This window comes from Rana temporaria, chromosome 1 (assembly GCF_905171775.1).
Source record: "Rana temporaria chromosome 1, aRanTem1.1, whole genome shotgun sequence".
NCBI lineage: Eukaryota > Metazoa > Chordata > Amphibia > Anura > Ranidae > Rana > Rana temporaria.
This window is the reverse complement of record NC_053489.1, coordinates 333,864,562-333,880,543: the sequence shown is the minus strand read 5'-3', so window position 1 is coordinate 333,880,543 and position 15,982 is coordinate 333,864,562.

The window sequence follows — 15,982 nt, the reverse complement described above, 5'->3', positions numbered from 1 at the left end:
CCCTCCCGAAGTCTGAAGGACAATAAACAGGCCCTTTTGTTTAGAATGTTTGGAGACCCCTGCTCTAAACTAATAAAATACTCCTAATTACTGTCCCACAGACACACATATACCTCAGTACAAAGAATCATTTAAAAAAAATAATAATAATTACAAGCTTTTCTGCACACAAAAAAAGCCACTTTGTCTGGCTGAGCCTACCTTAAAAAAGATCTATTACAGACATACCGCACTTTTAAGTACGCAATGGGGTTTATTTACTAAATCTGGAAAGTGAAAAATCAGGCTCACTTCTGCACAGAAACCAATGAGCTTCCAGATTTTATTACCAAAGCTTAACTGAACAAGCTGGGGTTAGAAGCTCACTGGTTTCTATACAGAAGTGAGCTTGATTTTGCACATTCCAGCTTTAGTAAATAAACCCCAGTGTGTACTTAAAAGTGGGGTATGCCTGTATTGCGATTTTTATATTACAGTTCTGTCACCCATGAGACAAAGTACATGTAATATCTTGTAATTTTTCTAACTGCTTTCTAATCCTGGTTATAAGTGCTGATCTGCCACCCCACCTTCCCTGCCATGGCCGATCCAACAACAACTTTGAAGGACACTACTGGATTTGGTACAACCATGGCCTCTGTTCTGATGGGACTTTGTGCTGACGGCCCCAAAGTCCTGATTGAATGTGGACATTTCTTGTTTTTAAAGAAGCCATGTCCTGGGCGAGCTCCCTTAATGTCGTCTGTATGACTGACAGGGGCGATGGAGCCAGGGCCTTTTCTTTCAGGTGTTACGGTTCATACCTTTTTGTCACTGCCACAGTTGCTTCCGCATCCTCCTGTTCCCACGCATCCACGTCCACAACAATATCGCTGAATGAGATGGTGATGGTGGGTTTGAAGGAGATGCTGGGTTTACATTTTGATCCGCTCCTGTAGGGCTCTCCTGAATGGCCCGGCGTTCATGTCCAAAAAAAACTGATCCCTTGGTAAATGGTCTGAGGTGGTTATATTGGCACAGCTGCATACACCCTTGTCTCGGTGCTTCCATAGGTTTTGAAGTGCTACTGCAAAGTGGGTGAGGCTTTTGTCCTATTGCTGCCTATGGACAGAGAACAAATGAAGAAAAAGAGACCGCCGCTCCAGGCAAATGCAATAAGCAATCAATGTCCTCCTCAAAGACCGTGGGTGCTGGCAATGCACAAGGCAAAAAATCAATGACTAAGCACTGATTGTTTGTGCGAAACGCTTCAGTTAAAGGCTACCTTTGTAGGTTCATTTTGGTGTGCGGCTGTCCATGAATTCCTTTCATTGATTTTATGGACAAAGAACCTCCGGCTTAACTCTCCAAACAGGCTTTTCAGGCACGTCACAATTTGTCTTAGGCTGGCTGGCTGGCTCAGTCCTCTTCCGGTAGCTCTATCACCACTCGGCAGGCATCATCCTCCAGGAAGTTGATAGCCAGCTCTGTGATCAGCCAGGCGGGAACCTGAGACAGGTGCAAAGCACTCTCCAGTCTCTCCTTTTACATTGCCATGGAGATTGCCATGGAAATAATGGACCCATTAAACTTAGGTACTAGGGCCAAGGTTGCTCCTAATGATGCCATGATGGGGTCTGCTCCTCTGTCCTCACCCACTGCAAAAGTGGACATATCCAAGGGGGGGAGCTTGCTGGGAAAAAATAAAAAGAGTCCAGGTGCAAAAACAGGAATATATTGGAACAGAAGTCCAGCAATACACAACTGACCTGGCAAGCTGATAGGGATCACTCACAGGATGTAACAGTGAAGTTTCAGTATATAGAAGTCTCATGGAAGTTGACAACATCTGTCTCAAGGAACGGAATACAGCCTGGCTGGTCCGTACCCAAATGGGGAGATTTCCAGGCCTGCACTTTTCCTACTCCTCTGGAACCTTTCCCTGATGCTAAGCACTGTCCCTGACAGACAGGTATCCTGCCCCTACAATGGCACTCTCAGAATGCACACAAAGATGGGGAGCCAGTTAGAGATGAGATGAGTTAGAGATGAGTATAGAGGACCCCTGAGCTCATCTATACTTGCAATGAGACAGACGGTGTACTCACATATCATTAGCTCATGCAGCTTATTTAGCACACACACTAAAACAACTCTCAGTTGAATACGTAGTAAATTCACATGCCAATTAGCTGTTTGGCAACTATTCAATATAATTATATCAGAGATATGGCCATTGTATCTGGCAAGAATAACATACACACTACAGTCACCTATGGAATCTTCAGCTGATTAACCAGCTTGTCCAGATACTGTTTATCTATTCAGCCGCTCTTCTCTATCTAGAAATAATGCAGAAAACAGCAACAAACAGACACACATACAATTCACATGATCAGCTCAGCATGTTTTTAGAGATGAAACAGTGCATTATTGTTCAGGTCATTGCCTTACGATGTCTTGAAAATCTACACATTTTTGAAACACGCATAGAGGCAATATGGATTTGTGTTTTTTTTCTACGTGCTATTGAACATATTGATGGTTCTGTATGTGGGGGAGATTTAGGCCATTGTTCCTTTAGCTATTTAGAGCTTTAAACTTAAAACCAGAATGCTTTCATGTCTTAACTTTAGGTGGAATATCGATCCCCATATCTAATTTTGCTACGTGTCTCATACTTTCCCTTTGTTCATATGCAATGTTGCAATATTGTCTGTATATAGTGTTGATGTTTTTAAATATGTGTGTTTTGGGTAATCAGGTTCAGTGATGACCAATGCCATTATCCTTCATTGCTTATCTTTGCGGGTGGAAAGATAAAGATAGGGTAATCCATGCATAATTTGCTGCGGCTAATGCCAAGATTGGTGAAATTACATCAGCGCCTGCAGTGGCATACCTTAGGGATGCAATCCCGCGCTCGGGGGAAGGGCGGGGGTTCCAGGGCTGGCATAAAAAAAATTGTGGTTGCTAAATACTCAGCGACTGCCTGTCATTTCTGTTTTAGAAATGCATTTCATGGCGCAGCAGTGCCTGATGTATTTGCACTGCAGCACCACTACTGGGGATTTGACACATAACACAGCTGAGGGGATGACTTCCCTCACTCTGAACCTCTGCTACACTTGTTGATGTAGGGGGGAAATCTGTGCTGATGAAGGAGGGCTGGGAGGGAGGGTCCCCTAACTCCAAATGCCTTTGGCCTTCCTAGCAATGGTACACCCTCTGACACACCAAGACTGAAGGGAAACAATTTTTTTGTGCAACATAAAGTAAAATAATAACCATGGGAAAGGGGCGTGGCCTGGACAGCAACCGAGATGGACGCACACTAAAGGAGCTCCGTGCTAAGACACAGCCGACAGCCTCTTAACCTGCCACTTGGTACCTAGAAATGGGCAAGCTGACATACCAGACCCCGCACACCAGAACACGCCGCAATTCAGCCGCATCCTCATCCAGGAGCATCCCGGACTTGTTCAAATCAGCCTCGGCCCAGCAGAACAACGCGGCTCCTCACAAAATGGCACGCCCCCAACACGAGGAGGATGACTTCAGCGAGGACTCGCAATTCAACGCGGAGGAGTCAGGTAGGAGCTGACCCCGCTCGGGAAAACCCCTCACCTTCGCGGACATGTCGGTCATAGCGGCTGACATTAAAGCCACGTTCTCGTCGGCGATTACAGACTTAAAGTCTAACATACTTGTCTTATCTGACAAATGGAGGCGGCCGAGGCGAAGGGGAAGCAAAGAGACAGGGCCTTACACAGACTGGAAAAAGTGACTGACTCACACGCAGCACATTTTATTGAAATGAGTCGTCACTTAGAGGACTTAGACAACCGCAGACGCAGGTGTAACGTGAGGGTGAGGGGGATACCGGAATCGGTGGAAAATGACCAGATCATCCCCGCTCTACAGAGGGTGTTTAACAGTCTGTTGGAAAGGCAGGAGGACACTGCGATAGAATTCGTTAGGGCCCACTGAGCTCTTAGACCCAGAGGCCCAGATGATGCTCCACCAAGAGACGTGGTCTGTTGTCTGCAGAATTTCCAGCTGAAGGAGGATATAATGAGAAAGGCCCGCAGAAACGACCACATAGTGTTTAATGGAGCAAACATCATGTTATACCAAGACTTGTCACAGATCACACTAAAGAACCGCAGAGCTCTGCGCCCCCCTGCTGGATCAACTGAGGGAAAGGGAGATTAAATACACATGGCGATTCCCCTTTGCTCTCGTAGTCACGATGGCAGGCAAACAGCACACCCTGCGTGCTCCGGCGGATCTGCCTTACTTCTGTGAAGCCCTGAACCTAGACCCCGTGGATCTACCTGATTGGTATCAGGAATACACTCTGCCACCCCTCACTAGAAGCCCCCCTGACTCGCCTTTCTCCACTCCTGATAAGCAGAAAAGCAAGAAACAGAAACATGGCCGCGGAGGGAATTCCCAAGCCGGGACCCCGGCTCCCCGCCACACCCCTGCTAGGGGACATGCTTATGACTACTTGCCACAGAATCACTCGGACCTCTCATGGGAGAAAATGTGGGACAGTTATTTCGGTGGAATGAATGAAGGCTCACTCTGCATGTTGGAACCCTGAGTTATCTGAGCTATGTACGCCGCCTTAGCAGCCTGCACATGTCACCAAAGATGGGAGAACAGGATGCAGGCACTGAGATGAGACACTTGAACAGACACTTGCTATAACTCACAAAGTCTGCTGCTGACAAGGGACGATCATCCGTGCCAGAACTGGAAACAGAATTAAACAGTCCCCATGATCGCTCAAGAGGATTTATTCTCTGCGGTACCTGTTACAGATGGCTTGATAAACACTGAGGATTCTGCCTAACCTCCCCTTTTGCCCCTGGATTTTCTTCCCATTTTTTTTTTTTTTTTTTGAGGTGCTTAGCTCATGCTGACCTTACCCCAGAGCCGAGCCAGATGCCTCTATTCTGACTGATCACCGATTTTGCTACATGTTATTTTATTTTTGTGCCCTTTCCCACGAGGGGTCCCGATCTATTTATCCTGGACCAAGTTTATTTTTTGCCTATAAGAAAGGCTGTGTCTTTTCACCCTCATGTTCCAATGTTGGTGTGTATCTACCGATATTTTTGCACCAGTTAGTTTCTTTTTTTTTTTTTTTTGTTTTCCGCATAGGAACACAGGTTGCTGCCGTTTCGTGCTCCCAAGGAGTGGACCGGGAGGGAGTTTTCTCTATCCCGGCGCACTAATTTTTCTTACTTTAGAGACTGTTATTACTGCTCTGAAGTGTGATTAAGTTGACTCTCTTGCTGCTGGATCTATTTCCGGCTCCCTGTCTTCTCCTCTACCATTCTATTTCTACACCTCTCTGCTGCTACTTTTCTAACCCCTACCCCATCCTCCCCCCCATTACACTGATTGCAGTTGATCTTACATCGCCTAGGAGTCATAAATACCTAACAACACTTTAAAAGTTTATTATGGAGTCACGGTCGGTGGCAACTTATTCGGGGACAGATGGCATACTCATCCCTGGGGAGGAACCCGGTGGTAATATCCCACAACACAAAAGGCTTGAACATACCTGAGAAACGGACATCTCTGCTCAGAGAACTTAAAAGAGGTAAGCCCCATTTTGTCTACCTGCAGGAGACCCACTTTAAAACAGGACATGTACAAAAACTGACTAATAGCTACTTTACTGAGGCCCACCACGCAACCAATGATGAGGCTAAGACCAAGGGGGTATCCATCCTGATCAGCAAGGACGCACCTTTTACTCTCATGGACCGCCTAGTAGACCCCCAAGGACGTTATGTTTTCTTAAAGGGCACGTACATGAGCAAACCCATCACCCTTGCGAATGCTTACTTCCCCATCACTGCGCACACCACCTTTTGTCGGACATTGACACAGGAACTAATGGGGTTCATGTCGGGCCTCCTTATCTTGGGAGGAGACTTTAACGTACCCTTAGCTCCAGAATTAGATTCTTCCTCAGGCAAATCCTGCATTACGTATTGTGCACTTAAGAGACTCAAAAAAATGCTGCATTCCTTACAGCTGATAGACACCTGGAGATTCCTCCACCCTGACACCAGAGACTATACGTTTCACTCGATTCCACATAACCGATACTCACGCATAGACTACCTGTTTATATCCCAGCGGGACCTTCACTTGGTGCAGGAGGCACACATCGGTATTCAATCGTTATCTGACCACGCCCCGATTTCCTTAACCTTAGACCTCAGACGCTCAGCACCCAGACCAAATACTTGGAGGTTGAATGCCTCGCTTTTGACAGACCCAGAGCTGCTCCCAGGGATCGCCTCCTCTCTCTCAGAATACTTTCGTCTGAATGCTACGCCCGAATCTGACCCCATGATGGTCTGACAGGCACATAAGTGTTACATGAGAGGGGAGTTGATCAGACTGGGATCCCAGAAGAAAAGGAAACAAACCCAATTAATTTCGGAACTATCCAATAAAATACATAACCTAGAGAGCCAACACAAACAATCCCTGTCACAACAATCTGCGTCAGAGCTGCTTGAAGCCCGGAAAACCCTGAGAGAACTATTTGACACTAGAACAAAGAGAATGCTATTTTTTTTTAAAAAAGCTTTACTATGAGGCAGGTGACAAAACGGGGAAGTTCCTAGCGAGAGCATTACGGGAAGCAAACACAGCTAACCACATCCCCAGCATAAAATCACCTAGCAGAACATTAGAGGTCTCTACAGAGGATATAGCTGCGCAGTTCCATCTCTATTACTCAGAACTCTATAACTTGCCGAGACAACACAAGCCTCGAACAGTTGTCGATGATAGAGCAGCTGCTATACAAGATTACCTAATTAGGAGTGGCCTCCCCAAACTCGACGAGGGTTCACTAGGCCCACTAGAGAGTCAGATATCGGCGGAGGAAACGCAGCAGGCAATCGGGGATCTGAAGTCGGGAAAAAGCCCAGGACCTGATGGGTTCACATCTATTTACTTTAAAACATTCTGTGACAAGCTGTCATCACACTTGACAAACGCTTTAAACTCACTATCATCTCCCAGATCGGTGCCAGCTGACTTTCTCTCTGCCCATATTACACTGATACCCAAGCCAGGGAAGGATCACACAGAGTGCTCAAGCTACAGGCCCATATCTTTATTGAACCTGGACCTCAAAATTCTAGCGAAGATAATGGCCAACAGACTGAAACCCTTGTTGTCATCCCTGGTGGGCCAAGAACAGGTGGGTTTCATACCAGGCAGGGAGGCAAGAGATAACGTGATCAAGACTTTGCTTCTAACAAATGAGGCATGTAGGGGAGGTGTCGAGGGCCTTCTCCTGTCCACGGACACGGAGAAGGCCTTCGATAGAGTCGCATGGGACTATATGAGAGCCACTTGCGAATTCATAGGCCTAGGTCAACACATGATGTCATGGACCAACGCCCTATACGCAAGGCCCACAGCCAAATTAAAAATCAATGGCTCCCTGTCAAAGGAGGTCGTAATTGCAAATGGGACCAGGCAGGGATGCCCCCTATCCCCGCTCCTGTTCATCCTGATGCTGGAGCCCTTCATTAGGACGGTCAACAAAGATGACTCAATAGCGGGCTTTACAATTGCTAACACAAAGTACAAAATCGCAGCTTATGCGGACGACATCCTATTTTTCTTGACGGGCCCTCACATCACGATACCTAATTTAATGAAACAATTCTCAACCTATGGTTATATATCGAACCTCAAAATCAATTTTACCAAATCAGAAGCAATGAATATCTCCTTAACTCCAGAATCCCTAACAAAAACTCGAACCAACTGCCCCTTTAGATGGGTGTCGGGGGCACTTAAGTACTTAGGAGTATGGCTGACACCCACCTTAACATCTGTTTTTGAACAAAACTTCCCCACACTATTAAATGATATACGCAAAGACCTGCAAACCTGGAATACCAGATTTTTTTCCTGGTTTGGGAGAGCGGCAATTTTGAAGATGGTTATCCTCCAGCGGTTACTTTACCTCCTCAGGGCCCTCCCAATCAAAATCCCTCAAGCGTTTTTTAGAACACTGCAATCAGCTCTAGTGCAATTCCTTTGGAAGCATAAAAAACCTAGGATAAGGTTTTCCCTACTCACAAGACCGAAAGACAGGGGTGGTTTGGGGCTCCCAAACTTTTACAATTACTACCTGGCATCCCACCTCACAAGGGTGATAGATTGGCATTGCCACAGCGGTTCTAAGGACTGGGTTAGGCTAGAAAACTCACTGTTTGAGACCCCCCTGATGTTCTCACCCTGGATCCCGTGGCGGTATCAACCTCACTCTGTCAAGAGAAACCCACTAACTGGCACCACCCTGCGACTGTTCCACGAGGTAGCCTCCAAAACTGACCTGACAGACGCACTAAGCCCACTTACCCCACTAAGGGACAACCCGGACTTCCCCCCAGGAGTGGGGAATGATTCCCTGCTATCACCCAAGACCAATAACTCGCTTCTACTAGCAGACTGTTTTCATAACGGAAAGTTCAAAAATCTCACAGCACTTAAACACGACAATGGACTACGGGCACTATCCTGGTTATCATTTTTTCAGATTAGGGACTATGCTACTTCGGGAGGGGGGAAACATTTTTTCTCACGGGAGCTAACCAACCTTGAACAGGCTTGTGCAGATGGCTCACAGTTTGTTAGAGCGACCTCCACCAGCTACGCATGGCTACAAACATCGCTTACCACGTCGGACGACCGGTTTAGACGATTGTGGTCTAATGAATTAAACACAAACATCACTGAAAAACGATGGACACAGGCTTGTATCCTATCACATAAGTGCTCCATAAGCACTAAATTACAGGAGATGTCTTACAAATTAATGACTCACTGGTATGCCACACCAGATAAACTCCACAGATGGTTCCCACAGGCCTCGAACAAGTGCTGGAGGTGTGGGATTGAAACGGGTACCCTTAAACACATTTGGTGGGACTGCCCGGGCATATCCGATTACTGGTCCAAAGTAAGAGGGGTTGTGAGACAAATCACGGAGACCAGCCTTAGGCTGGATGCGGCATGTTGTTTACTCCACATTACTAGCTTCTCCATGTTTACTCCACATTACTAGCTTCTCCATGAAACGTTACAAAAATTCGCTCACCAAGCACCTCTTGAATGCTGCCAAATCCTTGATCCCTGTCCTCTGGAAAAGCCCTAAGCCACCCTCCATTCGTGATTGGCTTAAAAAAGTGGATGACACATGCTACATGGAGGACACCTCAGCCCAGAATTCGGACAATGCAGAAAAGTACAGGGAAACATGGTTTCCGTGGTTCGTTTTCAAGACCTCCTCGGAATACAACCTAGCCTTAGCTCTTTGAGATGTCACTTAGATCGGCCCGATATTCCCCTGGTTCGTTACAGAACATAGACGAACTTGGCTTGCTGAGATAGATCCTTAAATCAAATCTTCTAAATAATCGTAGCAATCTGCCATCAGTGTGATAACCCCCACCTCTCCTTACCTGACTTATGCTTCTCTCTTATCCCTCTTTCTTCTCTCATATCTCTCACTACATTACGAGTAATTTGATTTATGCAATGTTTTATTGATTCATAGAATTATTGGCATACAAATCTGAATCCGCTCTCATCCAGGTGGCTGCTCAGTGCTACCGGGTTAATGCTCTTATGCCAACTAGACTGAACACTGTATTTTCATTTCATTTACATTATTTACACTACTGAATAATTTGTTCAATGTGAAATTTGTATTGCAATCTTTGGCTTTAATAAACCTTTGATGATAAAAAAAAAAAAATAATAACCATGGATGGTAAAGTAACAATAAATAAGTATAAATAAGTATAAAGAAACAGTTACAAAATAATGTGCCACTCAGTACTTTACCCCCAACATCTATACTAAGAAAGTCCTGAATAATGGGAAATGGAAAATTAGTGGCTCCAGCAGGTTCTAGAAAACTCTCTCCCATTGGTCAGTGCATTGGGGCCCAAATCCAACGTTGAAGCGCTTAAATGTGAGTTCCACAAACCCAGGTGTTTCCAAATGGTGTCTCAAGCAGCAATACTGTTCCTTAAATAGTGTGCAGAGGGTATGGCCAGTGACCTCTCTCCAACACAAAGAATGATGACTTGTTTCCTCCTGCTCTCCGTCTGGGGCTCAGTGATGCCAGCTGCTATGACGCCTCCCCTTGACCAGGCGGTGATGCCAGATGGGACAGTGGCATTTTCCACAGACCAGCAACTCTGCCTCTCTGCAAAGTGTGCCTCCGACGGAGACTACAAGTACAATTTCTGAAATCACAAAACTTGACATGACATCATAATATTGACAGGAACAGTGCAATAATAACTGTGATTTTATAATCTATAATAAAGCTGTCACCTCATAAATTGACTGACATTGCATACTATTTATAACATCACAATAGCTTCTACGCCATCTGACATCTTAATACCTATTATAGCATGATTAATTCATTATTAACAAATATCAATGTGTCCAAAGATGGCTAAATATAGGGTAATGTTTTGGAAGATCAAGAGTATGGTTAAGCATGAGCCAGTTAAATTTTTCCCTGATGCCTATGCCAAGTAAATTCTTCCCTTCCAAAGCATGTGTGAATCTGATTAGTGATGGCGAGAAATGTCTTACTGATTGATATCTTTGCTATAGCAGTTTTTTTTTTAAAGGAGAACTAGTTAGGCTTGGTTCATAGCTGCTCGCAGTGTTCAGGATGGTTGCGGGTGCAGGAATCGCATCTGTGCCGGCACCCGCAACCACCCACAGCCAAATTGCACTGCTCTTGTCAGACACACAGGGTTGCCATTCAGACTTAATGAAACCCCACGCATGTCAGCCCGCAAAGACCATGCTGTTTCTTTGCGGCCGTGTTTTTAAAAAGGCGCATGTGCATTTTTCCTGTGGGAAACACAGGCACAGCAGCCTAATCAAATGAGCAAAGGGGGTTCTCAGATAAGCTACAATAAGGACTGGGTCGGACTTGGTGCACTACAACAATTCCTTATTGAATTACTGAACTACTAAGTGTGTAGGGTGAGCTCTCTGTATGCGTGTGAGGCTTGAAGTATAACTAAAGGCAAAACTTTTTTTTTTGCGTATAAGAAAACTCTTTGGGCTCTCACCACAGTAGCGACAATTGATGGGCACAGTGGCTGCGTTTGATGGCATGGCACAATGGCTGCGTTAGATGGCATGGCACAGTGGCTGCGTTTGATGGCATGGCACAGTGGTGACAATTGATGGCACAGTGGCTGTGTTTGATGGCATGGCACAGTGGCTGCGTTTGATGGCATGGCAGAGTGATGATAATTGATAGCACAGTGGCTGCGTTTGATGGCATGGCACAGTGGCTGCGTTTTATGGCATGGCACAGTGGCTGCGTTTGATGAGCCCAGTTGTTGCATTTGATGGGCACAGTGGCTGCATTTGATGGGCACATTGAGGCTACAATTTTTTTTTTGTTTCTTTGCGCCCCCCAAAAAAATTTGAGCACCAGCCGTCACTGCTGGCACCTGTAGTTCTCATGTGTCACAAAGATATTTTTCTATTCGTGTGGACTTTTTATTGCACTGTTTGTGTTTAGGCATACAGCATGTATTACTGTATGGTTTAAAGTGAATCAGTGATATACCATGATGATATAAAATTTTAAAGTGACATCACATCTGTATGGTTTTGCATTAAATGAAATTAGCAATTAGCTTTATATAGTGCTCATAACATCAACTTTTGGGGAAAAAAATAACAAAAAAATAAATACAAAATCTATGTGCAGAGTTGATCTTGCTGCACCTATCTCAGCAGATTAAATACTTTAACTTTATGATTACTATAACAGGTACATTCTCTTCGCTTTCACATTTTTCATAGCACCATATTCATTTAAACAGTTTTATATATTTTAATATATTTAATGATAATTACCCTTTACAGTTAAATAACATGATGTCAATGTTTAAAAATGGGCTACTATTTTGCTCTGAATATAAACTAGTACTGTGCTATATGAAAAGCCCTATGACCACTTGATGGCAGTAGCTACTTACATGTGAGACGTGCATAGCCTACATATTCTGCTTTCATGAGTATGCATTGTACTATACATTAACTCCAAAGCCTCAGATTTATTCTGTCAGATAGAGAGATAATATGACTTGCCCAAAATGGGATATGTCAAGGAACTCAACAAGTTAAAACAAGCTCATGGCTGTAGAGCAATCCAATCATTTCAACCAACTCATTAGGTAGTATCTTATTTTATAAATATAAGATATATGAAAATGTTTGTTAATTTTTAAATTATTTTTGATCATGATAATTAAAATTTTGCAGCTACTATCAGTTTTAAAGATTCCTATTACCTCTGTTTTTTAACTTTCCTAATATTTTTAGTTGTCTTCCAATACCTACTTGAAGGCGAACAAGTCATTTTTTTTTTTTTCGTTTTGGACAACATGATGAAGGAAACAAATTTTATCAGGTTTTTGCAAAACATGATCGGATGGTTTTTCTGACGGAATTCCGCTCAAGCTTTGCTTGCATACACACGGTCAAAAGATCTCTGAACTTTCATCCGTCAAGAACGCGGTGACGTACAACACTACGACGAGCCGAGAAAATTAAGTTCAATGGTTTCCGAGCATGCGTCGACTTGTTTCCGAGCATGCGTCGGAATTTTGCGCGTCGGATTTGCTACAGATGATCGGCTTTTTCAATAAGAATTTTTTCCGTCAGAAAATTTGAGAACTAGCTCTCAATCTTTTGTTGGCAGAAATTCCGACAGTAAAAGTCCGATGGAGCATACACACGGAATTTCTGTTCAAAAGCTCACATTGGACATTAGTGATATTTTCACTAAATTTTTTTCAGTGTTACACTTGTACATGAAAATAGGGGTGTGGATATCTCCATACATTTAAGACACAGATAGAAATATAAATATTTTCAGTTTATACCCTTCCTCAGTCTACTAAAATGTATTTTTGGTCTTTTACTGTGTCTTCATTTAGGAGATTTCCCATTACTTCATCCATGACTTCCTGTCCAGACTGTGCAGTCTAGAAGTGAGGGGAAATCTACCCCATAAGCACATAGACATGCAATATAAAATGATAGGTTGAGGTTCACTCCTTCACAAAATAAAATAAAAAACAAATTTTCCCCCCGGAGTTGGGCTTTAAAGGGTTTGTAGTTAAACTCTTCATACTTTTTCCACTTATGCCCACACACGATCGGACCTTTGTCCGACCAAATTCACATCAGATTTCCATCGAAGGAAAAGAGAACATGTTCTCTATGTAAACTCCGATGGAATTCCTCTGAATTTCCGATGGAATTACTCCGATGGGGCATACACACGGTCGGAATTTCTGATGGAAAAAGTCCGTCAGACTTTTTCCATCGGAAATTACGATCATGTGTATGGGGCATTAGTGTCTTTTCTATATGTCTGTATTGACCCAGATGCTGGCATATGTTTCATTAACATGAATCCCTTTGTAAAGGAAGCCTGTACTATGAGGCCCCATACACACCATAGAATCCATCCGCAGATAAATCCCAGCAAATGGGTTTCAGCGGATAGATCCTATGGTGTCTACACGCCAGCGGATCTTTTTCCGCGGATAAATCTCCCCTGGGATGGATTTCCAGCAGATGAATATTTGCTGACATGCACAACATATCCATCTGCTGAAGTCCATCCCAACGGATGGATCCGCTGGTCTGTACAGACTCACCGAATCCATCCGTCCGAAGGGATCCCCCGCATGCGTCGCAATGATTCAACGCATGCCTGGAATTCCTTATATGACAGCGTCGCGCCCGTCGCCGCGTCATAATCGCGGCGACGGCGCGAAACGTCATCGCCAGAGGATTTCGGCGCGGATTTCAATGCGATGGTGAGTACACTCCATCGCATTAAAATCTGCTGAAATCCTCGAAAGGATTTATCCGCGGAAACGGTCCGCTGGACCGTATCCGCGGATAAATCCTCCAGTGTGTATGGGGCCTCAGAAATACAGAGGTAGATGGCCTTCTTCAAAAAATGCTAGTTTCCCTAAAGCCATGCACATATAGGGCCAGATCCTCAAAAGAGATACGCAGACTTAACTGCTGTTCAGTCTGTGTCTAACTTTGGAAACGATCCTCAAAAGGCTTTTTCCAAAGTTAGGCAGAAGATCAGGCATGTGTAATTGAATTACACTGCCGAATCTTAGGATGCAGTACCGCATCCGCCGCTGGGGGCATTTCGAGTCGAAATGCCGTTTCTAGTATGCAAATTAGCACTTAAGGCGATCCACAAAGCTTTCCAGCTTCGTTTTTTCGCTGTAAGTGTTATTTTGCAAGTGTAAAACTAGGGCTGATGTTACAAAGTGTAAACTAGTCACACCATGTAAAAGCCCATTCCAGCGACGGCATTTGGTATGCATTCCCGAGGGAGAACTCCACGGCAATTTGTAAAAACAAAACCGGCATGGGTTCCCCCCCAGGAGCATACCAGGCCCTTAGGTCTGGTATGGGTTGTAAGGAGACCCCCTACGCCGAAAAATCGACGTAGGGGGTCCCCCTACAATCCATACCAGACCCGTATCCAAAGCACGCTACCCGGCCGGTCAGGAAGGGAGTGGGGACGAGCGAGCGCCCCCCCCCTCCTGAGCCGTGCCAGGCCGCATGCCCTCAACATGGGGGGGTTGGGTGCTCTGGGGCAGGGGGGCGCACTGCGGCCCCCCCACCTCAGAGCACCCTGTCCCCATGTTGATGAGGACAGGACCTCTTCCCGACAACCCTTGCCATTGGTTGTCGGGGTCTGCGGGCGGGGGCTTATCGGAATCTGGGAGTCCCCTCAAATAAGGGGGCCCCCAGATACCGGCCCCCCACCCTAAGTGAATGGATATGGGGTACATCGTACCCCTATCCATTCACCTGTAGGCAAAAAGTTAAAGTTAGTAAACACACAACACAAGGCTTTTTAAAATAATTTATTATTCTGCTCCGGATGCCCCCCCTGTCTTCTTTATTAGCTCTATTAGCAGGGGGGGCTTCTTCTTCCGCTCTCCGGGGGTCTTCTCCGCTCTCCGGGGGGGGTTTCTTCTTCCGCTCTCCGGGGGGGGGCTTATCCGGACTCCGGGGGTCTTCTTCCATCTTCTCCCCTCTTCTGCTGTTGACTCGGCGAACCCCGGTTCTTCTGCAGATGTCCGGTGCCTTCTTCTTCAGCGCTGGCTGCCTGCTATCTTTGTGTGTTAGCTCAATTTCTAACAGGCAGCCGGCGCGGTCTTCTGTGACGTCAGGGTCTTCTCTTCCTTTCTTCCGATGTTGCCTCGTCGCCTGTTGTCGCTGTAATGATGGAAGCGCGCCTTGCATCCCATTTATATAGGCATCACCGTCCCATCATGCTCCGGTAGGTACCCACGTGGTGGGTGCACGTGGGTAGGCACCCACCACGTGGGTACCTGCCGGAGCATGATGGGACGGTGATGCCTATATAAATGGGATGCAAGGCGCGCTTCCATCATTACAGCGACAACAGGCGACGAAGCAACATCGGAAGAAAGGAAGACGATGTACCCCATATCCATTCACTTAGGGTGGGGGGCCGGTATCTGGGGGCCCCCTTATTTGAGGGGACTCCCAGATTCCGATAAGCCCCCGCCCGCAGACCCCGACAACCAATGGGCAAGGGTTGTCGGGAAGAGGTCCTGTCCTCATCAACATGGGGACAGGGTGCTCTGAGGTGGGGGGGCCCGCAGTGCGCCCCCCTGCCCCAGAGCACCCAACCCGGGCATGCGGCCTGGCACGGCTCAGGAGGGGGGGGGCGCTCGCTCGTCCCCACTCCCTTCCTGACCGGCCGGGTAGCGTGCTTTGGATACGGGTCTGGTATGGATTGTAGGGGGTCCCCCTACGTCGATTTTTCGGCGTAGGGGGGTCCCCTTACAACCCATACCAGACCTAAGGGCCT